The 17,462-nt window shown below is 38.5% G+C and overlaps 1 pseudogene; it reads right to left on the bottom strand.

Annotated features, from left to right (window-relative positions):
• Window positions 1–13,680, bottom strand: part of LOC105879584 (52 kDa repressor of the inhibitor of the protein kinase-like) — a 73,816-nt pseudogene extending 60,136 nt beyond the window's left edge.
• Between the last annotated feature and the right edge of the window lie 3,782 nt (window positions 13,681–17,462).

The raw sequence follows: 17,462 nt of genomic DNA, 5'->3' as shown, positions 1-17,462 counted from the left end.
ACCTGGGGAATGTGTGCAGAACTACTGTAAAATGGATGCCATATTGGCTAGTAAACTAAATTATTATATTCATTGTGATCACTTTGTTTGATTGTTATCTAAAGAGGGCTCCTATAGGAAAGGATGAGGTGGCCTTTGTTTGTGATTGGGGAGAAAAAGAGATACAGACCAAATGAAGTCTTGGGATACCTGGAGATGCTTCTGGCAATTTGGCCAAAGTGGAAATTGCCAGGGACTCCTACCTGGGAGGCAGGAAAGATGGGCACATGGTTCTTGTTCGGAACAATTGCTTGGCTAACTATAAATGTTAGAGGCAGTTAACCAAGAAAGGGGAAAATAAGACAGGTGCTGCAGAGAGTGGCTTCCAATCAGAGAATAGTTTTCATGTGGGTCAGTACTGCTACCTGAACAGTGGTACATTTTAGTCACATGGAAAGTAAGTGACAGCTTTTTAGAATAGGAAGGGGCAGACGGATGGGTTCCCAGATTGTGGCTTTAGTCATAAGTCACAAGGAGACTTAAACCAATCTAATAAAAGGTATGGAGAGGTTGTACAATATTATGAACGTAATTAATGCCATTGAATTATACACTTACAAATGATTAAAATGACCAGTTTTGTTATATAAAATGCCTTTCAAAAATATATTTTAAAGTTGAATTTTTAAAAAGTTTTTTAAAACTTAATAATGCTATACACCAAAAGCCATTGGATTGTATACTATAGGTGGGTAACTTGTATGATATGTGAATTATACCTCAATAAGCTGTTTTTAAAAAGCTGTGGGCAGCATTTTGTTTCTACTCTTAGTAGGTGAGCTTTCTTTCAGTTTTCTGAAGGCTGCCTAGAAAATAGAATTTGATATAATGGGAGCCACATAAACCTCAAGGTTATATAGGTAGCTCTGCAAACAGAGATGAATATGTTATTTCTGGTATTTGGAGTAATATAGTCAGCTGAATGAGGAAAAGTACTTGACTGAAATATAGGGCTTATGTGTTTATTATGAGGTTCTCATTTTCTTATTCCTTAATTGCCAACTACTATGTGTTGCTTTGTACCTAGCCTAACAAAGCTGTGCTTGTAAAATCTCCTCAGTACAGAAGCTGACAGGATCAGACAATAGACTTTGCTAATTAATATTTAATGGGCCTATGGATTTTTCCTCAGCAGCTGGAGTGCTAAATAATAGTCAATTAGCAAATGTGTTAATTAACCCTAATTACATAGCACATGAGTCTTCTCCAAGGATTTTTGCTTTATAGATTTACAAGTGAAGTTCCACCACTTTTCCTGAACACACCAGGCAGCTAATTAATTGATAAATAATAATTCATTCTTCTCTCAAAACATGAATTTAAAAATAAGATCCATTGTAAGGCTTGGTGGGTTTTTAAAATGACATTTAAGGATATAAGATGAATCTGATGTCTACTTTTCAAATGAGTTTGTCTTAATCACCAGGAAGTTTTTTATTCATATGTGAATGAGAAAGAAGTAGGGAGCATTATGAGTTTATGTGTGTATGAGAGAAAGAGATAGAAGAAAGGAAGAAAAGAAGAAAGAAGAAAGAGAGGAAGGAAGGAAGAGGTTTAGGAAGGAAAGAAGGAATAGAGACAGAGATAAGAAAGAAAGAGGGGGAGAAAGAGAGAGGATAAGAAAGAGGAAGAAAGGGAGAGAGAGAACAAGGAGGAAGGAAGAAAGAAAAATGAACTGAAAAACATAAAGGAAGCTGGTTCTTTGTGAGGAGTCAGAATATGCCTCGTTTGACTTGCAATATGCAAAATTATGAACTCCAGGAGCAAGGGCAATCAATATGTACCATGCAATTAACAGCAATCTTCTGCGAGTCACGTGCCAGTTAAAGAAAAAGGCTTCTGAACATTGTATGGTGCCTGCCACTGGGGACAGAGAATGCTCAGAGGAAGGAAATTAGCATAGCAGCTTTGCCCATGGTCTGGCAGGAGTTGTTAGATCAAAGGCTGCCTGCTCCAGGGGAGCCAGCAGCCCTGCCACCATTTCAGTGCCGGAGGACTCCGCTCAAAGCAGTTGCAGAGAAACCCTCCAAGGGGACACTGCGGGAACAAAGTTGGCTTTTTCAAACAAAATCAGGGTCACAGAATTCAGCTCAAATGGGACAACTCGGTTGAAGAATTCTATATCACAAGTTTGCATTAAGTCTCAATTCATTGCCTCTAGCCTCTGCTAACACCCTTAAATATTTTGGTTAGCTACAAAGAATGTTCAGCAAAAAAGAATGATAAAGTTGATCTTTCAGATTCTAATTGTTTGATCATTTCAACATGACCCAAAGGAGCTCCCAGCTTGGAACAAAAACATCATGCTTTTTAAATAATCTCTCGTGTGGCAAAAGAGTTACCAAATCTATAGTTCTCTTTAAGAACACTCCACGGAAACAGAAGGTACACAACTAAACAATGCTGAGTTTTCTTTATCTGTTCATTGCATTTTCTTATTGAGACACAATGGCAGGCTGGGTGCACTTACCTTTTTCAAGGTTTAGAGGAAGTGGGTGCGAAGTGCATCTGTTCTTGTGAATTAGCATGCACTTGCTTTAGTAGACAATTCATTTGCTTCTGATGGATAGCAGCAGTGTCTCCTGTGTTTTGTTTTGTTTTGTGGAGCCTAGTTGAGAGCCACATTCATGGAAGGCCTTAAGGAAGCCTTGAGGCCATGGATGGTGGCACTGATAACAGGGCTGGGACATGATCTGGGAGAGTCAAGCAGTGTGATAAAGGAAGGTCGAGGTGACACTATGGGTCAGTGACTAGGAGTCATAAAGATAGAGTCCCCTGTATCAGATACCTCGTTGCCTCCCTACACCTGGTGAGAGGCCAGCCTTCCTCTTTCCCCCAGCCATCGCTGTGACAGCCATCTGCAATGGGTGGCTCCTGGCTCCAGCTGCATAGCTCCCAGTCTGTCACCTCCTGGGACTCCTGCAGAGCCCAGGCAGCCTGCACAAAACTGGGAGTGCACAACCCCAGAGACAACTCCCTCTCTGTCTCTTGGGTCCTGGGGGGGGATTGAGGCTTGGTTGTCCACAGTGATAATCAGCTTGAAACACACCCTGGCACTGGCTTTCCTGCTTTCCCATTGCACTTTCCCCGAGGCCCCCACACCTGTTCCCCAGGGTCACACGACCTGCACTCGAGCTCTTGTCTCAGGTTGGCCATTCAGAGGGAATTTAAGTTACATCAACTCCACTCCAGAAGTTAAGCTGAAGCCATGACTGGAAACACAGACAGGAGTGAGAAGAGAACACATATTTCCCAGACCACAAGAAAAAGCAGGGAATCAGAAAGCAGCCAAGTAGTGCATGCCATGGAACTGGAAGGAGCAAAGGAATGTAGATTTCTAAACTGGTCTCTGGGGTCCTTTCAGGCTCTGAGCTAGAGAGCTTGCAGTGCTGCCTGGGCGGAGGCAAAGCCTGTGGCTGGGAAATTACTCACAGACACTATTTAGTCTACCCACCTGGCAGGGTCTTCTCCGTGCCAAAGAGAAGGAAAACGCTATGTTTACCCAAATAACTTCAACTTGAGTGGGCAATGTGCTTGGGACAAAAGAGAGAAAACTTCAAAATAAAAGAGTGCCCTTTCTTCTTTCTCCTTATTCTCTCTGCACAGGTGTAAACACTACCCAACAGGTGTTGCAAGGATGTGATATTTTTTAGAGTTAACAAATAACAATAGTCCTGTATTAGTGTTCTGTTGGTGCTGTGACAAATTATCACAAAGTTAGTGTCTTAACATAACATGAATTAATTATCTTACACTTCTGTAGGTCTGAAGTCTCACATGGGTCTCAAATAGGATAAAATTAAGGTATTGGAAGAGCTGCCTTCCTTTTTGGAAGCTCTAGGGGAGAATCCATTTTTTTATTTGCCTTTTCCAGCCCTTAGGGGCTTTCTGCTCCCTTAGCTTGTGGCCACTTCCTCCGTCTTCAAGGCCAGCAACAGTGGATGGAGTCCTTCTCCCATGGCATCACTCCACTGCTTCCCTCTTCTACTCTTAAGGACACTTGTGATTACATTGGGTCAACTTGTAATAAGATAATCAAGGATGGTCTTCCTGTCTGAAAGTCGGCTGATTAGTAACTTTAACTCCATCTTCAATCTTAATTCCCTTTTGCCTTGTAACATAACACATTCACAGGTTCTGGGGATTAAGATATGAACATCTTTGGGGTGGTCATGATTCTACCTGTCTTTTCTGAAATCTAATTTATAAGATTGAAAATTTCAGCTACCTAGGAAGTCCTCAATCTGGCACAGACAGAAGTCTGACTTCTTTTTCAAGGTGCAACTCATATATTATACCTTCAATTGAAAGCCTATCTTGAACCCAAATGTGTAGAAATAATTCTTTCCTTTATTCTGCTCCTAAAATATTTTGTACATCTTTCTAATGTAGCACTTTGCCACATATACATGCTCTGAAGATCCTGCCGACTGGGCGCCCTGCTGTTAATATGCTTACACGTTAAGAAAAGGGGACTGTCATAGTTCTGTGTGAAGCCCCCTAGCTCACAGGTGAGGAAGTATAGGACAATCAACTCCTACAACTGTCTCTTGAACTGAATGTCAATGGAAGTTCAAGGAAAGATCCATAGCTCCACATCTAAAGGTTCTTGTTGGGAGGAACTGTGTTTTTCTCACCTTCCTATTTATTTAAACACTGAGCATGATGCCTTTCTGAAAAGATAAGCCAGAGGGTTTTTGCCACCAGCTCCTGGTGGAATGCAAGGAAATTTATTTCGTCTTTTAGGCCTCATACTTCTCACCTCTAAAATGAGGATGTTGTTTCTCTAGATGTCCCTTAGGGTTCCTGCCAGCTCTAACATTCAGTGAGTCAATTAGCTATTGAACCTAATAGAAATAAACTAAATTCCAAGCCAGTGTCGAGAAATATTAAATTTATATCTTACCTTGGAGTTTGAAAATTTCACACAAACGACCCCTGGGACTAAGTTTATCCTTATTTAACTGAGGAATCATGGAGTTGCACAAGGACTGCAAATACCTTACATGAACAATTAATTGTTGGCAGCCAGTCTTCTTAGGCTTGGCTTAAGCTATTTCTTCTGAACCACTTGTATATTTGAGCAGCCAATACAGAGTGAAGAAATGCCCAGGGCTGGGTGAGATTGTTCATGGAAAGCATCTCAGAGATGGCAAGGTCTACCTACCTGGATAGAAGAAGGGATAATGTGGATTGGCAGAGAAGAGGATAAAAATATTCCATGAGCTTCTGGCAATACTTTTCCCCTAAAGAAGAAGGAATTGGGAATGTGATATCTCTGCCAGTGAGTGTGTTCAGATCAGCTCACATGGGCTGTACTGATGATACTCTTTCTACTTCTACTACTGAGATGATGAAGAAGAGAGGAGATAAGAATCCAAAATATAAAGCCTCATAAAAATGAATATGAGAGCAAATTTTTATTCTATGTTTTAATGAGATCACTGTTATTGGCATTATAGGATAACTAGACCTGAGTTGCTGGAAGCCTTCCTCACTGTATTTGAGAGAGCAGGGATGGGATGAGGGCAAGCCTTGCAAAGTTTCAATAATCAGGCTCAATTTAAGTAGGAGAAATGTGGAAGTTTATGACAGTGGAGAAGTAGAGCAAACAGAGCAAACAGAAGCGTTACTACTCCATGGCCACGGGTTCTTTCTGATCACATTCTGAAGAATGCAACCCAGGGCTGAAACAAGTGGAGTAAGTAGCTGCTATAAAACGTGTTTCTAAGATGACCAAAATTTCCACTTTATGGTTTCAGTATAAAAATTCCTGTCCTTTATGCTGTCTCATTAAAACTTTTTTTTTTTATTCTTTTAAAACAAACACATATTCCTAAGGAAGAATTTATACAAAATAAATTATTAAATCGGGTTTTTTTTTTAACTTTTTTTTAAAGAGCTGAGGACCTGCTATGTTGCCCAGGCTGACCTTGAACTTCAGGGCTCAAGCTATTCTCCCAGCTCAGCCTCCCGAGTAGCTAGCATTATAGGTGTGCACCACTGAACCTGGCTATTTATTTTTATTTAATAAATATTACATAGCACTTACTGTGTGCTAGGGACTGTTCTAAATGGTCTAAATATCAATGTGTCTAATTAGTTTTAGTTACCTATTATAACTTTAAGAGAGTTATTTACAGAGATAGGAAACATTTTTTATTGTGGGTATTAGAAAATAAAGGAAAGGTTATGGTATCTGTTGAGGTGATAAAAGGCTTGGGTGGGCCTTTGAGAGGAATCAAAATGAAGAACGAGAAGGAAGTCAGGATGTGGAAAGGTACTTAAAACACATTTCTGTTTGCATCACCATGCTGCCAAGTGGTCAACCTTTGGTTCACTGGTGGTTGTAACCCAGAGGTTGAGATACAGATGAAGCCATACAAACTGTTTTGGAATAATAAGGAAAGAAAACTAAAATATATCTCTGAAAATCCCCAAAGTATCTTTTAGGCACTACCAAAATATTACCAAAAGAGAACACTGGGTACAATGTTCTAACTTAGCAAGAGGAAAACATCCAAATACGGCATGAGCATAAAATAGCAGAGTGTCTAATGCATTCACCAAAGTCATTACTAAAAATAATTAAATGGATTGTTGGTCTCAGGGATTTCAAAAGAGAGAGAGACATGTGCCAGAGCCATCCATACATTTCCCAGTGGAAGGACAAAAACTATGAATAAAATTAGGGCCAAGCTGCAATAGGCGATCACACAATTAGCATACATGAAAAGAACACAAGTATGAGGCACAGCAAGGCAACCCCACCATGCATTCTCTACACTGGTTTTTTTTTTTTTTTTTTTGCTTCCATTTTTCAATAATATCGATATGAACTTTAATAACTCTACAGATATGAGATTTATAAAAATTCCTTCTAAATTTAATTATTGAGGAGATTATCATCTTGTTCATGAGCAGATAGATGATAGTGGTGACATTTTTTGGGTGTATCATGGGAAAACAAAATTATTCTTAACTGTTCATTTGGTAGTTTATAGGTTTCAGGGCAATGGGTGAGGTTTGGGTATGAATCAATAAAAACAAAATTATCTTTAGATAATGCAGCAAGGCACATTTGGAAAGATGTTAAGTGTAGAATTCAGAAACTAGGTTCTGGTCCTGGCTTTCTTCTTGTGTGACCTGGATAAATTGTTCAGTGTCTCTGGTCCTTAGTTTTCTTAGCTATAAAATGTGATTGTTAAATTAGATAAGAAAAGTGATAATAATGAACATTTTCTGAGTACTTGGTATTTGTCAGCAATATTCTAAGCATTCTGGACACATTGATTTGTTTAATCCTTACAACAACACTGTGAGATAGATACTATGGTAATTCTCACATTATGGTTGAGAAACTGAGGCACAATGATGTTATCAGCCTAAACCCAGTGGAAACAGAACCAGCACTTGGAAGACAGTCTTGCTATAGAGCCTGAGTAGCAACTCCTGAACAATACTGGCTACCAATTAAAGTGTCTTATGGTTTAGAAAGATAGCTTTGCAATTTTGATTCTATAATTCTCTTTTGGAAATATGTTTTCTGAAAGAATTTATTTTTAAATTCTTCATGAAGTGACTTTTCTGAGTAAGTAATTGCATTAGAGTACCAGATGTTTTTGCCCATTGAAATCAATGAAAATTTTAGGGGTAAGCACATGTTCAGGCCATTGTTCTTGACTCTGTGTGTGTGTGTGTGTGTGTGTGTGTGTGTTTGTGGGTTGGTGGTACCTGTCGATTTAGGTGTTTGGTCTATCACTGGTGAAACTCTTCCCCAGTAATTTCATAAAATATTTTCGTATACGGAAAGATTATATAGAAACTCTTGAGTCTCCACTAGTTATTCTGTAAATAATTCACAGGGCCTTGTGGAATTCATTTTCACCCTGTTCACTGACATTTTAGTAAGCACCACTTTTTTCATCTACTGCAACAATCACTGCAATATTCACTAAAAGATTTTTTGTTTAGACTTTTTCTAGGTGAAGATGTTTCAGAGCTTCTCAAACTTTAGCATAGCATGCATATGTATCACATGAGAAATATGTATAAAATGTTGATTTTTGGATCATTACTATCTATCTCTCTACCAATTCTGAACCAGGAAATCTGGATGAAGCCCAGGAAATACCATTTTTAATGAGTGTACCTAAGTGATCATCCCAAGTTGACAGTGTATAAAACTGAGATGTACCCATTCAAAAGTTTTATATAATTGTTTGGTCATTTATATATAAAATTGTATAGGTATTTTTATGTTGGAGGGGAAATGTCAACTCTAGTTATGTAGTTTCATTTTAAAATAAATGTTTCCATAATAGTTTATTAATAATAGCAATAATAGTAATAATTAACATACTTTTTTTTATGATGCAGCAGGCATTTGACTGTATTCATTTAATCTCCTGAACAATCTTACTCAATATGTACTATGATTATATCCATTTTATAGAGGAGAAAACGGTCGATTGTGGAAGGTAATTATTTTAGTTTACAGCTCAGAAAGCTGGTCCTGGAGTCAGGGCTGGCAAATGTCTACTTTAATCCCTCTCTCTTTCTGCTTTCCCTTCTCTCCCACACGTTCCCAGCCCTCCCCTCCCTTCCCTTTTCTTCCTCCTTTCTTCCCTCCCTCCTTTCCTTTCTTCCTTTTCTTCTTTCCTTCCTTCCTGCCTGCCTTCCTTCCTTCCTTTCTGCCAACTAGTAATTGGTTTTTATTTTATCATTTTCTGTGTCCTGTGCCTTAGACTTTAGTAAAATGTTTACTATGAAGCCTTGGAGTACCTTCATGAAGACAGAGTAAATTGGCTCCCCAGGGCTGACATGAGCTAGCTCTCTGCCCTATGTCTCTTTCACTGCCATCTGTGTTATATCTACAATCATAAATGTCAGAGGTGGGCCTCAATAGACATTATACAGATGCCAAGGGAAGGGCAGGGAAAAAAAGGATTGTGTCTTGATTTATATGATAGCTTTAAAAAAAAAGCACTTTATAAAAAGAAAGTAGGCATTCCATTTTCTTTTACCTTTTACTAAAAGAACCCTTGAAAAGCCATTTTTTATATTCTTTTAAAATTGACCAATCTGTATTAACTTTTAAAAAAATCATTAAATAAATTTTACATGGTAAATTATTAATTAATCAGTGAGATAATTTTTCAAAATATTTTAAACATCTAAGAAAATAATCCTACATTGAGTGAAAAAAGAAAACAAGTATCGCAAAGTAAAAATCTGAAAGGAAATACACCAAAACGTTTACTGGGATTTTCTCAGAGTAATAATTGCAAGAGATTTTTATTTGATATTTTTTGTTGTTCTCTGTATTTTCCATGTTTTTTCCCAATAACTAGGTATTGCTTTTATAATCTGAAAAAACATTCTTCATCTAGTGCTATAGTTTTATGTTTGATAGAGTGAGTCTGGTGCTATTTCTGTCATCTGCAAACCGCCATCTTTTCAAATAAAAAACACATATTGAGCTTACTTGTAAACCAAACTGGGGCACAGATTTTTAAATTCAAAAGTAGGAGAGGCACACTGTGGATAGAAAAAAAGGGATGGACTGAAGTGGCTTCGGGAGGCTGGAACTAAAGACTTTCTCATAGATCATATGCTGCTAAGATTAGGAATTATGTGTTCTGTCCGGTTCACCACTGCAAGGCCAGTATGCAGCATAGGTGCTTAATATGTGTTTGTGACTTGAATTAATAGGGAAGTGTTTGGCAGATGGGATCATCTGTGTACTGCCATCACTTCTTCTTCATAGTAGGGAAGTCATTTTTCATATTACCATTTCTCTTAAGAATCTTAAAATCTGTAAGAAGTCTATAGAGTCCCACCTGATTTGACCATGGTATATTGTTTTTGGTTACTCATCTAATAAAAACTTCAAGACTCATTTCCTCTACTTCTTGCGATATTTCCAAACATCTTCCTCAGACATCAGGAGGTGGGGACTTGAGTAAAGAAAATCAGTTTTAATAAGAGTCTAGACCAAATAATGGGGTGGGGTGGGGCAGGAACTACCGTGCCTTATTTATTTAAGTGACTTTTTGATCATTGACCGGTTGAATCATCCATATGAGTTAAGCAGGTGTCACTTTAGAATAATTCACTTTGGGAATTTCAGAAGGAAAACAAATTGCATTATTTTTAGTATAAACACAAAGCAGTAGATAGAAAACCAATAAGTCAGACCCATATAATTACAACTGATCCAGAACACAAACTCAAGTCTGCCGGCAGCCAAGTGCTTTCCCTAGAAAGTAAGATTCAGACTGGTGATGGGCAATGAGCAAAGTTGCTCCAAGCCATTAGAAGGTTGAAGTGACATAGTCAATTTCATTGTCATATTAAAAGCAGAGCCTCCTAGCTAAGGGCAGGCCTAATTGCTTAAGCATATCACCATGTGTCAAAATCCCTAATTGATTTCCTGCTCATTAAAGCCATTATGCTCCTTCAAGGCCAGATTGCTGGGTGTGCATAACTTGTGTTGATGACTACAGGAACCAGCTTCAAAATCTATAGATTATGCGGAAATCTATATCACCGTTGATAGAAACTAAATTAAATGAATTGTAGACAGCAGATTTATAAATGCAGTACAAATCATTTAGGTGTATTCTCTTAGTGTGATATTGTTTGAGAATTATATCGAGCAATCAAATATCTTATTCTAAATTCTCATAAAAACTTTTTTTTTAAAACCAGGCAATACCTTTGACTATGACTAAATTTCACTGGCTTACTCTTACTGCTACAACACATTTCCCTCTCTGTTCAATCTTATAACAGAATGTCTTTTCTATATTACAATTTTTGATAGATTTTATACACAAGCATGTATTTAAAATCCTTTGTGAATTTGGTTTTGAAATTAAATCTGAGAATGAGTCTAAGTTTTATGTGAGAATTTGTTCTTAGACTGGGATTATCTAAAGAAGCATATTTTTATACAACATATATTTCTTTTTTTTCAAAAAGAAGGCAAACTTTGTTTAAACATAGTCACCTACCTATAATGACAGAAACACAAAATTTGTTTTGGTCTGGAATCTTAGACATGTTTCTCCATCTCTTTTTTTTTTTCTCTTTTGCTAAAAACTTAACAACACAATTATGATAGCAAATACTGTTTCTGTTTTGATTTTTTCATTGTAAAGCTGATGAACTTGAAAGGCTTCATGAATGGTGATTTTTCTATTTGACTTTGCTGTTCTTTTGTTTCTTTTTCTTTGACTAACCAAACTTGATCCAAATTATTTGGCAGCAAAATACAATTTCTTAAACTTTACACTCTACTCTCAGAAGTTATCAGGGAGACTTGCCTTTGGAGGCTCTCAGCAGCACCCTTGATTGAACAGAGACAGACTGATGACATCTGAATGACTGGGCTTTAAATGATACAGATAACATAATTTTTACATCTTTCCAGATTTAGAGAACAAATATATATCTTTGCTTCTGTGTGATAGGCATTTTTTTGCTTTGCTAAAATTCCTCCATCTCTGTTACTATCTGTTATGAATTGGATCATGTCTTCCCCAAACAAGATGTGCTGAAGTCCTGACTCCCAGGACCTCAGAATGTGACCTTATTTGGAAATAAGGCTGTTGCCCATGCAATGAGTTAAGATGGAGTCATACTAGAGTGGGGGCCCCTAATCCAATCTGACTATTGTCCTTCTAAGAAGATGATCACGTGAGGACGGAGACACATGGAGAACCCCATGGGACGACAAAGGCAGAGACTGGAGCTATGTGCTGTTAGCCAAGGAATGCCAAAGATTGCGTGCAAACTCCCAGAAGCCAGAAAGAGGCGAGGCAGGAGTCTTCCCTAGAGCCTTTCAGGGGGAGCATGGCCCTGCTGGCACCTTGATTTTGGATTCCCAGCCTCTAGAACTGAGACAGTAAATGTCTATTGTGTTAAGCCACCACCTAGTTTGTGGTACTTTGCCACAGCTGCCCTGGGAAACTAATACAGTGTCACAGCCTGCTGGTCCTGCTCTCAGACACTTTGGGTAATGGATGTTGGTCTGGTTGGCTGCCCTGGTTGGTCTCCTTGGAGCTGTCTGCACACACTGACCCCCGTACTACATCACGGCCAATGACGGCTTCCCCAGGCTACGTGTGCACCAGCACTTCAAGGCTGGGCCCACGCCTGGGCCACTGAGAAGTGACAGTGGAGAGCTTTGCCTCCTCCCAGGGTTTGGGATGCTTTCCCAGGTCCCTGCTCTGGGAGCTGGCATGGCTGGTGCAAAGTGACAGAAGCCACAGCCAGGTCCTCGTAACCAACCCTGACTGATAGCAGCAGAGGTAGCAGAGGGTTGCTGTGGAATGCCCAAGACCTTTCTTCACTTCCAGACAGCAACTTTTAATGTCCCACCCTCTCCTTTTCTATTTTGCCTCCATCTCATTTCTCCCTGTGTACTTTCTGTACTTGAACAGATCTCTAATTAAGCATTTTTCTTCTCTCATTCCCAATTCAGACCTAACCTGGTCCAGCAACAGTTTCTAGGGCTGGCAGCTCCTACATGAAGAACAGTGAACACAAAGGTGTCCTGTGCTGATGCCACCTGTCTTCTTTCAAAAGTCTGGTGCTTCCACCTGTTTCAGGGATGGAAGAGGATGTGCACCAACCAATAACCACAATTGTTTAATCGATGAACCTTGTCTATTTAATAAATCTTACATGTCCTAGCAGTAGCCCGATGGAACTTCTATTACCCGCTTCAGAAATCCATGTTACAATTAGGGCTACGTATCTTTCATTTTTATTGTTTTTTCTTATCATTACAGGACATCCCACAAATTCTGTTAGTGGGAGATCCTGAGTCTCCCTGAGGAAGCATCATCTCTCCCCATCCAATATCTCTCCCCTCATCCTGACTTAAAGAATTTGAAGCAGCCAGGCACGGTGGCTCATGCCTATAATCCTGGCACTCTGGGAGGCTAAGGCGGGTGGATTGCTCAAGGTCAGGAGTTCAAAACCAGTTGGAGCAAGAGTGAGACCCCATCTCTACTAAAAAAAATAGAAAGAAATTAATTGGCCAACTAAAAACATATACAAGAAAAATTAGCCAGGCATGGTGGCACATGCCTGTAGTCCCAGCAACTCAGGAGGCTGAGGCAGGAGGATCGCTTGAGCCCAAGAGTTTGAGATTGCTGTGAGCTAGGCTGATACCATGGCACTCTAGCCAGGGCAACAGAGTGAGACTCTGTCTCAAAAAAAAAAAAAAAAAAAAGAATTTTCAGCTAACCCAGTCTACCCTCAAAAGAGAAGTTAATCCTTCTTGCAAATACCAAACAGAAAGAACAGGTTGATAATTAGATATTGCTATTACCTGTCAATACCACCAAGTGTATTACTAAGGGAACTACTATTGCCCTAGACTCCTTTATTAGCCATAGACAGCCAACCGGTGGATGCTTGTCTCAACAGCAATGTAATTACAATATTTATAATCAAGTTTTATAATCAAGGCCTATTCTGGAAACCTCCTTCCCCTTCCTCTCCACTGCAGAAATAAAACCAGCCTTGTGATTAATAAAATTAACATACTCCTGGTCCAACTTCTTGGACTTGGGAGCTCTGTGGCATCAGGGCAGCCCCAGAGTTGCTGGCTGGTTTCACAGCCATGACTATGGCCCTCACAGTGACAGGAGGCTCACACTACACAGGAGAGATCTTCCCACAAGGTTGAGTTACTTTTCTTACATTATACTTCTTATGCAACCAGTATTATGCCTGGTTATTATACTTCTTATGCAACCAGTATTTTATGATTATAAAAATTCCTTGGCTTTTTTTAAAAAGAAATATTCCATGGGTTTTCTCAATATTTTCATTTTAGCCTGTCCAAAGATTCTTTTTCTTTTCAACCTCTGTTACCTTATGTCTTTCCTTTTACAGCTATACATTACTCAGCTGTTTAAATTCTCCTGAATGCTAAAAACCCATAAGGGACCCAAAGGTAATAGATTTAGTGATAGGGGCCTCCCCAAATCTCTTAAGTGGGAACTTTATGCCTGGATACTCTTATTATTTCTAGTTCATTGTTTCTAGTTATTGCTTGAGAATGCAATTTTATTCAGTTCTGATACAGCGGTGGCAATGGAGTGACCTGGAGTAGGGGAAGGTATCTAGCAAAGTCCCTTCTTCTCCACCACTGCGACTGGTTTAGGGCAGTTATCTGACTCAATTGGTTCATTTGCAGCAAAATTCAAGATTTGTGTTCTGTGTTTGAAGAAAACGAAGTGAGCTCCTATGTGCAGCTGTCTTAATGACAGGGTGACAGGATGACAGCAGCCAGCCTGGGTCAGGAGCAAGACATTGCCTAGAGGTGGAGAACCCGGGCCGTTGTGGCCTTGCTGGGTTGCCGGATCCATTTTTGCTGGGAAGTCAAAACACTCTCAACTTTCCAGTTACACAAAGGAATGAATGTATGCCTTTATGGTTTAATTGTAGTTCGAATTGTGTAAAGAATGCTTACACAAGCCCTTCTGAATTGGGATTTTGAGAGTCCCAAAGTTGGGTTTCTGATTTGTCATCAGTAATAGAACCCCCCGCCCCCGCCCTTCCTCTCTGGTGCAGAAATAAAGCAGCCTTGCGATGAATAAAGTTAACAGGCTGCTGGTCTGTCTTCTCGGACTTGGGAACTCTGTGGCATCAGGGTGGCTCCAGGGTTGCTGGCTGGTTTCACAGCCATGACTATGGCACTCACAGCAATAGGAGGGTCATACCACACAAGAGAGATCGTCGCACAAGGCTGAGTTATTTTTCTTACATAGCACTCCCTATGCAACCAGTATTGTACCTTAGCACTTACACCCCAAAGATTCCTTCTGAAACATTTTCCTGGCTCCCAATGAGAGCATTCTTATTTCCTTTGCTTTACTGTTTCTTTTTCATTCCTTCCCAGTTATGTAAATAAGATACAAGAGCCAAATCATAAGATGTGGCTTTGTGTTTGACCTTGAGTTTGCTCCAGTCTTTTTTCCTTCCTTCTTTCTTCTTCCTATCCAGCAAGTGCTTCTTAACTTGACTAGCAATGTGCCTGGCAAGGCATTTTGCACAATATCTGGCCACGTGACAGTGACAGTGAAAAACACAGCTCAGGGCTTAAAACATAGTAGGTATGTGATAAATGCTGGCTGCTATGACATTACCACTATTAATATAAGATTATGGTTATTCTTTTTATGCCAGCTTTTCAGACATTTCAAATCTCATTTCATGAATTAAAGAAGCCCCCAAATCTAGCCAATGCCTCTTTTTAAAATTATTTTTACTTGTGTTTTCTTTATTATTGTTATATTTATTTAGAATGTTATTTTTATTTGTAGGATATATTCAAAATTCAGACATGTATCGCCTTAAGCAGATCCAGTATAACATAACATAACAATCTAGAGTTGTACCTTTTTATAGGTTTTTTTTAAAAAGGTAGTTCTCTTTTTGAAATTTAAATATGATTTAATGATTTTAGTTTTGTTTGTTTGTTTGTTTTAGATAAAGTTGAAAATTGGAGTAACAGGAAGTCGCTGATGTGGTCCTTGTGGCAACTCCAACAAAAAGGAGTTTACTATTAACTAGTGTCCTCAGTAGGCATTCTGGGCTTGGCAGATGTGACCTAACACAAAACAATTCTACTGAGGTTTTATCTGCTAGGATTTGTTTTCATTGTTATTCTAGTCTAATTTTTCATTCAGACAATGAAATTGGTTTTCCATGCAAATTTTCTGGCTATCTAGTCTTTGCTCCATTTTTCAAGTGGCATAATTTAGTCACATTATTTTCATTTCCCTCTACTAGCTTTGGTTTGTATGTTTATTTTTCTTATTTCTCTTACATTAAGCTATAACAAAAACAAAAGCCTTTACTCTCTGTTCCCTACCATAAAACTCTACTTCAAGTATTTATTTACAAATATGTCTGGCATGATAGCTTTTGGGTGATTTCTTTCCACTTTTATTTTTAAATCAGAAGAGGAATTTATTGAAATCCTAAGAGTTATATAGCAATTCAGTCAGATGCTGCACCTCATGGAAATGTGTTCAGCAATTGTCACGACTGGCATCATTAACTTCTATCTTCTCATCTGCTGTAATTGGTGATTGATGATGAAGGTTCCTAATTACAGGCATGATGACGGTCCAGTTGGGCTGTGTGATGCCTAAGGCTGAGTGAGCTACTCCTTCTCATTCCTCGGCTCACAGAGGATAAAATAATTCCTATAGCAGTCAACCATTCTAATCTTCAGGGAATCTGAACTTATTTTTATCCTATGCTTAAAACACCACCACTATGCATTTTCACATATAGACACCACAGGCCAAAATAATTGCTGCATCTACTTGACAATTCAACCAACCAATTAAGAAATTTGAAACAACAATAAAAGTAAAATTTTTAGGTAGATTTGGTCCACCAATTTAGTTAGTATTTGGTTTTAATGAGTGTGTACATATAAACAGACATACAGAGAAGAGTTCATATAAAATGATAAAAATGGACTAAATTTTACATAAATCAATTTCATAAATGTGACATCATGAGCCATATTTGACAGAAAATGAACAGTAAAATGGTGTGTAAATCCTAGCCCTTGGGGAGGAAAAGTGATTATACTATATTTTATAAATAAGAATTTTGGGAACAGCTAATACAGTTTTGCTTATGTTAATAGAGCAATTGTAATAAGACATTAAAGTTATGACAACCATGCTAGCTAAAACTGAATTACAGTAACAGACTACTTTTGTAACTGGTTTGGAAAAACTCACTTGCCTCATTGGAGAAAGGTTACATAGAAACATGTGCTGGCAGATGGTTTCCCAAATTATAATTATTGTTAAAATAAAACTAATATTGCTGAATTTGTAAAAACACAGGAAACTTAATGAGTGTGAGCTGTCTTACTGTGATCAGTGAAAACACAGGAAACGTTAGCTTCAGTGACATATCTCAGCTACGTTTTGTTCCAAGGCAAATCAGATTAGGCTAAATCAATGAGGAACTATGAAATTCTCAATAATATTTTTTTTTCTTAACCACTAAAATTATAGCCAATTCTAAGGAGGAAAAGGAAAACTGTTTTAATAGGAACAATTCACTTAGTGTATAATAAATAAACATATTATGAGCTTATTTGAGGGAAGCCATTTGATGTGTTTATAATTTAAACTAAGCTTTGCTTGTAAATTCATCTGTCAAGTGCCAGGGAACCTTGATAATTGCCACAATAAGTCATCGTTTACTGTCTGCCTATCATGAACAAAACTCTGATACAGGGACTGTAGCAATACGTGTAACTGGAAACTGTCATCTCTTTCATCTGTGGGTCTAGCTGTAGAGACGGGTGTTCACACGGGATAAGGTAATGAAACAAATTCAAACAGCACTTGCCTAGGAGTAAGTAA

Source organism: Microcebus murinus, chromosome 8 (genome assembly GCF_040939455.1).
Source record: "Microcebus murinus isolate Inina chromosome 8, M.murinus_Inina_mat1.0, whole genome shotgun sequence".
NCBI lineage: Eukaryota > Metazoa > Chordata > Mammalia > Primates > Cheirogaleidae > Microcebus > Microcebus murinus.
Note: the sequence above shows the minus strand (reverse complement) of the source record. Positions and strands in the feature narration are given on the sequence as shown.